We start from the raw sequence: 8,458 nt of genomic DNA, 5'->3' as shown, positions 1-8,458 counted from the left end.
TGTGGAACTACTACGCATAGCTATCACCATACCAATGACAATTTTCGAATCAGAACTTTGCTTTTCGTGTTTGAAGAGAGTAAAATCCTATCTTAGAAAAGCGATGAGGGAAGAGAGACTGACCGCATTAGCTGTGTTTTCCATTGTAAATACTTTGTTAAACGGCATATCGGATTTTAATAAGAAGATGATTCAAAAGTTTTCAACCTTGTAGATAGAAAATCTTAATGTATCTTAATTCAACATGCGTTTTAAACTTGATTCTTTCAATATTCTTCCCAGACTGCGTGCGTACGAGCATGAAAAACTGAACCGTGTAGATTCAGCTTAACTGCACCGTCATGTTTTCTAACTTAAACTGAATTCTTCCGTCATATCTTAAACGTTTATTAAACTGAGATCTGTAATTGTTTTCAGGGATAAACTTCAGAACGCGATTACCTTCCTTCTACCACTACCACATGATGAACTGACTTCTGTGTTGAATTACAACAGTGTATTAGGCCTAACTGCAATTACGCCAAGAGCTTTAAAGGTAAGCTAACAGTTAATATACACTTTGGGTATGAACGAACATATTATTTTTGTATATAGCTAAGTTAAGTTGGTCAGACATCTTAAAATTCGTGGGACAAAATCTGATATGAGTAAATATGTTGTTCCCGGTGTAATTCTTTACAGTTGCGTTACCAAAGGATGGCGGAGTACCTTAGCTTGGTAACGCAATAGTAAAGAAGTGTTGTTCCCGAAAAACGCTATTTTAGAAATTTGACTTTACAGTTAACAGTAGTACCTTTACTGGAATAATTTTGATAAAATAAAAGGAGTTAAATTGCCGGAGATATTTATTATTTTTATAGACTCGTGGATAGAATTCTTCCAGGAATATTTCACAAACGTTGATTATACTGCAATCCTTCAATTGTTCTATGAAATGTAGTGTTATTAATACATTATATGATACTAGGCTACTGCTGGTTTGTTTCAGTTAATAGAAAGACAAATGGCGGAGTTTTACACTGTGAATGTGCTGCAGTGTACTGTCAGAAATCGGATAGTAATGAGAAGACCTGGTTATTCCTGTTTCCTGCGCCAAGTAATGCAGCACAGCTTAAAAGGTAAGCAATGGCATTGGCATAAGCTCAATGCAAAGATATCCTTATATATCATCAGTAAATAGTCAGGGTTGGTAAACTGTAGTCATTTTTAAATTTAAGGGAGAATTATTTGTCAAATTCATATTTGTTTATTAAAATGAGTTTTTGCCTTCTTTTGTAATTCATTTAAACTTAATTTGTGCATTAATTCCTACATAATTGTGTATTTTGTTAATGTGTTATTTTAAGTAATTAACAACATCGCTTCAATAATAATTTACTATGTTTACACATAGGCCTCATTATTAATACATGAAGAGTTACAGCACTAATAACCTGCACTTAATGATAATAATAATTAGCTTAGACTTAGGCAAGATATTATGCTCAGTTTGTTATTCATTAGAAAAGAATTCAACTATTTAGGGAGATTAATATTTACAAATAAATTTATCAGAAGAGCTTAGCATTGTGTGTTTTCAGAATAAATACATAGTCCATTTGGCATTGTGCAACTTTTACTTTGAATATTGTTATGAGCTACAACTATTCATTTCAATCCTCAGCATCATACTGTGCTTTAGTTAGGTGGTGATTCCGAAAGTAGGCTCTACTTGACTACCTGTACCATGTGTTCTGTTGCTCCTTAATTAGGAGTTGGGAAAAAACATATGAGAAGCAAACTTTCAAAACCTGTCCATTTCTTCAGAAAATGCTAGAATTATATGTCTGTAATAAACAAAGATTTTTCTGTGGTGAAATTTTATATGAATTCATAGGAAGAAAAATATATTTCACCATAGAAAATATTTTGTTCATTGCAGAGATGCAAGTTTGCTACTCGTATATATTGCTAATAGTTTTAAGAAGCAGCAGAACAGTCATATGTAAAAACGTTTATATTTTTTTTTTTTTTTTTTTTTCAGGAAGTTAAGTTCTCATCTTAATCATGTTAGGTGCATATAATTTTAATCTGTGATTTAAGTAGTAACAATTATTTGATGTAAATAAAATGAAAATTATTTTATTTACATCATGATTAAATCATTAATTTAAATTAATACCAACCCTGGTTTGTGTATTTTTTTTAAGATAATAATAGAATTTTGATTGTAACAGGTACCACATGTGGGCAGCTGTGGCAGAAAATCCTCATCATTACAGAAGGGCCTATATATGTGCAAGCCATTTTCGCAGTAATCAGTATAACGGTGACTTCAGATATAACTTACTAAGAGGGGCCATTCCATCAAGGGATGCTTGGTATCCCACTCAAGAACTACGACCCACTTCATCACCAGCCTACTTACATTAACCTTTTTCACCACCTAACTTAATTGGTTCATTCATTGCACTTCACTGTGGCATCAATTTGAACCTGTATTCTCTTTCATTGAGTGATTCATTCATTGTCTTTATCTTTTAACAAAATTGTGTTTAATTTTGTTGACAAGTGTATGGTAATGGACTTCATTCATTATTATTATTATTATTATTATTATTATTATTATTATTATTATTATTATTATTATTATTATTAAATTTAATTATTCTCTTAGTAATGTCGTAATTAATAAGAAAGATTGTATTAGAGATCTTGGTGTCTTACTTGATTCAAAATTATATTTCCATGATCATGTACAATATATTTATACCCATTCGTTAAGAATGCTTGGTCTAATTAGGTCTATAACTTATTCTTTTTCCACTCCTATGTGTTTATTAATTTTATACTATACGTTGGTTAGATCCAAGCTTGAATATGCATCTGTTGTATGGAACTCCATTACTTCCACTGACTCGGCTAAATTGGAGAATATTCAAAGAAAATTTATTTCCTTGTGTACTTATAGATTTTTACCAAATTCCGATTATAACTATGAGATTAAATGCAAATATTTCAATTGCGGTAGTTTGTTCACCAGACGTCAGGATCTTGATTATTTATTTTTTTGTAAAGTCATTAAGGGTGATATTGATTGTGAATCTTTCATAAGCAATATCAGTCTTCGTATTCCAGCTAATGGTTTAAGATTTCATAAATTGTTTTATAATAGGAATTCTAAATCTCTGTCTCCGGTCTGCAGATGTATTAAATATGCTAATTTGCATGGATTCAACTTGGATCCATTTAATGTGTAGTATATCTTTGAGTTTTAACTCACTGATCTAATTTTAATAATTATTTGTCCATTTTTTTTTTCTTACATTTGGTCAATTGATTAATATAGACTATTCCATTATTTCAATTATCTTATTGTATAATTTTATAATTTTTATTTGATCTATGATTGATGTAGACTATTATATTGTTTGTATTTCATCTCATTGCCATTTTCTATCATTCATTCTCATCATCATCTGTTGTTTTGTTCTCTTTTGTATCGTGCTAAACTTTAATTGGCCTTGTGCTGTTGTTTTGCACGTTAATATTCTAAATAAATAAATAAATTATTATTATTATTATTATTATTATTATTATTATTATTATTATTAAAGGTAAAAGGTAAAGGTATCCCCGTAACATGCCAATAAGGCATTTGGGGGGCATGGAGGTAGAGCCCCATGCTTTCCATGACCTCGGTACTAGAATGAATTATTATTATTATTATCATTGTTACCTCATTTCGTTTAATGTGTTGATTTCTTCAGTTAATTGAAGGAAAATAAGGGGAATTCATTCATTCATCTGAAAAAAAAAGTAGAGTACTTTACTTCTACATTATGAGCAATATAATTTTTGTAATATATAGGGCAATGATAAATCTAACGATCTTTAAGACCCTAAGTTAACATTACATAGTAATATAAATACAAATAAAATTACTAGTACAATGAGCATTTCAGTTGTGTCATATGTAGGGCATAGGAGGGAGTCCAGTGGCAGCGATACAAATCTGCAGCTTCTGCAACTGGTGAGATTTGGGTGCATTATTTAGAATGTTTAGAGAGTAAATATGTTGTTGTTTTCTAATGTCAGGCGTTTGACAATAAAGTCATTTGACCTCTTGCACTCCAATATTTTTCAAAGATATTATCATGACCAGAGTAAATATGTTGATGTTTTCTAATGCCAGGCATTTGACAATAAAGTCATTTGACCTCTTGCACTCCAGTATTTTTCAAAATTATTGTCATGCTCAGCCACTGAAGCACAGATTTTGAGGTGTTCCGAATCCATTTCTTGGTTTGAGTAGCACAATGGACAGTTAGGAGACTGATATATTCCAATTCTATGGAGCAAAATAGTCCCCCAATCGGATTTCTGGGCGGGACTACTTTAATGGTACAGAAGCAACTAAATTTTTTTATAATGGAATGCTTGTATAACATCAGCTAAGAAGAGAGTAAATATGGTACAATATTTTGTCTCTTCTCACTTTATATATCTCTTGGATATGGAACAACAAGTTTTGACGGAGAAATCATTGTAATAAGTGAAAGTCTCAGGAATCTTCTATGCCACATCAATAAATTTAAGAATGCAGTTATATTGTCAGACTCCAAAGCAGCTATTCTATCAATAGTCTCTAAATACATACTTTCATTTCAAACAGCAGAAATAACTAAAATGCTCTCTCAATTAATATCACTCAATAAAAGAATTGTATTCTAGTGGATACCATCCCATTGTGGAATCCTGGGAAACGAGAATGCTGATGCTTTAGCAAAGAATGGCATCACTGCTACTTACAGACCTGTTACTAAATCTACGTATTACTCTGTGAAAAGATTTATTAAATCTACATACTTAGACTTCAACAAACAAAATTTGATAACACAAATCTCAAGGGGAAAAATGGAATTCTCTGCATCATAATCCACAGTTAATTCCCGATTTACCACGAAAATCGTCTGTAGCTGCATTTAGATTGGCAACAGGCCATGACTGTCTGGCCAAACAAACACCTGCATAGAATTGGAATATATCAGTCCCCTAACTACCCACTGTGCAACTCAAACCAAGAAATGGATTCGGAACACCTCAAAATCTGTGCTTCAGTGGCTGGCCATAATAATATCTTCGAAAAATATTGGAGTGCAAGAGGTCAAATGACTTTGTCAAACCCCTGGCATTAGAATACAACAACAACATATTTTGAGCAATGGGGCCACAACCAAATCAAACACTCAGTATCAAAGCTCAAAATTAGGAAATGTTGCGAAGTATAGACTTATCTCTAATAAATTGCATTGCACTTTTTCTAATATGTTCAGTGTTTTGAATCAACTATACATCAGAGAATGAAAAATATTTTTTTACCTGTATTTCTTAATGGTGTTTTTATTAAAAGTCTAAGTTAATTTTATGTCTGTTGTAGACAAATAGTTTTCTTTGTATTCTTTATCAGTGGTGATTATTGATTACTTAGATTTTTAATATCCATATATTAAACTAATGGCAGTTACTTTTAAAAATAGATGTTCAGCTCTGACGGTGTAAAACAAATAAAGTGGTGTTTTATAAATGTTTATGAACGTGCGTTGTACTATGTCACAGCAAAACATCTTATGACTATTTTCAAGCTAATTTTTGACATAAAAAAATTAAGAGCGAATTATAATTATATAACTGACCAATAATAACTTCGAAGTCAATATTCCAAAGTCAATCTTTGTTTTTATCTTCCAATACATGATACATAACATTATTTAAAAATAGTGCTTAAGGTGTTTTGGAGAGAAGTATCCTATCCTATTCACATCCTGTATCTCAATTACATATTTGATCTAGAAGATGCAAAAACTTTTATTAGTCAAATTTGATAAATTAATTTAATAAAAGGGTTAAATGACGGTGTTAAAAGAGGGAGTGTGTTAATGGTTTTCAGTTTCATGTTCAACCATTATATTTATATTCACATGTTAAAACAAAAATGTGATATAAATATTGTGGTTAAACATGTTATTTAAAATGATATACCATTACACACTCCTTTGGCGATATGAAAAATACCAGTATGTGTTGGTATAATAGGTATCTGCAGTACCGATCGTGCTCTAATGCTGGCATAACGGATACCTGTAATACCGATCGGGCCGTGTAACAAGGGATGTAGTTCCGCATTCTGCCGCTATGTGTAACGAGATGTAGTTCCGATGTTTTGCCGCCAAGTGTCTCGACGTCGCGTCAATAGCGTGTCGAAGGTAATGCATTGAGTTGGGGGTCTTTCTATTTATTTGTCTATGGTACAGACTCACTGTATATAATTACTGTGGTACTGATATCACTGTACAGTGAAAGTGGATCCTTTTGTAGGGAAAAGCGCATAGGGTTTAATGACAAAAAATGTCATTATTAGTTATTAATATTCATCCATGTGTTTGTGTTAAAAATCTGTGTAACGTGTGTATGAAAAACCGTGTGGCTACAGTTTCTAACATAATAAACTTATGAAATATTAATTTTATTAATTTTCGTACAGTGCCATTTCTATGGATCGGTGGCTAATAAAAACAATGAAGGTGACAAAGAAAAAAATCAGAATACCGTCATCGCCTGGATGTTGCACCAGACAAAGAATTCAAGTTTGTTCAATTTTCCCCAACTTCAGAGAAATTTGTCAGACGAGGTAACAGCAACTTCCTCCATGATAGAAATTATAAAGTATTATTTTCATAGCTGTGCATGCAATTACTGAAATTATAGAAATATTAGTATACAGCAGTACAGAGCTGCAATGTAAGCTTGTAAATCTTATATTACCTTGTTTCTTATATAATTCGTACTTAGTATGATAAATTACTTTCTAAATGGACACGCGGTTTATCCTTGCCACCCACATTTTTCTTCTTTTCTTGTCTCTCTACACTTGAGATATCCGATAAAGATGTGCATCTTTCTCTTGCCTTGTGTAACATCCATATGCACAACATTGTGGCATTTTACTGCCTTTAAACTAAGAAGAAAATTGATATTTAACTGAATTCAATGGTTTTCTTATGCTACTACTAGCGGGCTTTGGGTCCAGAGAAGCGCGCGAGGTCACGTGAACCAATCAGAGCGCCGCATTGTCGGCAAGCGTAAGGGAAGACAGTTGCGGTACTCTGTCTATATCAAAGACGTTATATAGTATACTAGACTCACACAGAGCGCTGGTGTCCAAAATTGAAACCAGTCTGCGCATGTTTACGCCGCCATGCTACTGGTAGAAATAGAGCGGTAAACACGATTGTTCGTTTTGTCTCTGGTGTTTTTAGTGAACAGTTTGAAAGTAATGGCAATAGAATTTTGAAAGATGATAAATTTATCGCCGCGGACTCATGCTTAACATGTCGGCATCATACAATAACGTGCGGTATGCTTTTAAAACATAATTTTGCCGACCGATTGTTGCTCTGTAGGTTTCACTCTAAGCGTCACGTCTACTTCCTCGATAAGAATAAGCTCTAGTTTGTTATATTGTTAAATGGCTATTATTAGTATAATTATTATTATTATATCATATACGAGTACGCTGGCTTTCTTAACTCTTAATAATAACTCTTTAATAATAATTTTTAATCACATACCTTAATGTTCGTCCTCAGACACTTGGAGATGATACAGTCCGGATTTCACGAGAAGATCCTCGACAGGAACAGGCCGGCCATTGACTGAACCAGTTGACCAATGACACCACTCCCATCCACCTGCTCTCCCCTCTTACCCCGCAAGGACCATGCTACCCTCGCAAAGATCCTCTCGTGAATTTTGGACAGTATTCACCTCCAAGTGTTACTGCGTATATGAACCGGCATGAATATCTCAGGGTGTATCACACAGTCTAGTATTTCTGTGCGTGCTAGCTGTTGATACTGATACTACAGTCTAGTATGTACTACATTGTGGTTGACGGGCACTCTGGATTAGTCAACGCAACCCCATGGGCTGGTGTCTGCTGGGAAACACTTTCCACGGATCTCCCCGAAAGCCAAGTGAGTCTCGACTTGCCACCCTTGACCGCTTTTTTTTCTTCATTGCTTTGTGTATGATGAAAGACTTTCCGAAAATCATAGAATTGAAAAACTAAATATACATAAAGAGAAACAACTTACTAAAATAATACTTTGAGGATTCAGTTTCGTCAAGAGATTTCAAAACGCCTTTTTCTCAGAGGAAACAATTTTTTAGTGTCTTTTGCTTGTAAGCTGACGATATGATGCGAGTGAAAATAATATAAAGTAACCATCATTTTTATTAAAACATTTTTATGAATGTATTAATCATTTTACATATACTGTATATTTTAAGTAGTACATTTTTAACTTTCCATCTTTTTTAAACTTTCTTTTCTTCACTTCATTCAGTTTTGTTTCTATGAAATCAGAGCGCACTAGCAGCATTGTCGTCGCAGCACAAGGCTTCAAGAAAGAAGTCT

The 8,458-nt window shown here is 33.1% G+C and overlaps 1 long non-coding RNA gene across 1 annotated transcript; it reads left to right on the top strand.

Annotated features, from left to right (window-relative positions):
- The first annotated feature begins 365 nt into the window (after positions 1-365).
- On the top strand, positions 366-4,852 carry LOC138694308 (uncharacterized). The gene is made up of 3 exons (XR_011330893.1): positions 366-535; positions 989-1,118; positions 2,217-4,852. It is a non-coding gene; the product is annotated as an uncharacterized lncRNA (long non-coding RNA).
- The last annotated feature ends 3,606 nt before the right edge of the window (positions 4,853-8,458 follow it).

The sequence above is a fragment of the Periplaneta americana genome, chromosome 2, assembly GCF_040183065.1.
Source record: "Periplaneta americana isolate PAMFEO1 chromosome 2, P.americana_PAMFEO1_priV1, whole genome shotgun sequence".
NCBI classification, from domain to species: Eukaryota; Metazoa; Arthropoda; class Insecta; order Blattodea; family Blattidae; genus Periplaneta; species Periplaneta americana.
The sequence above is the reverse complement of the archived record's forward strand: the minus strand, read 5'-3'. Positions and strand labels throughout refer to the sequence as shown.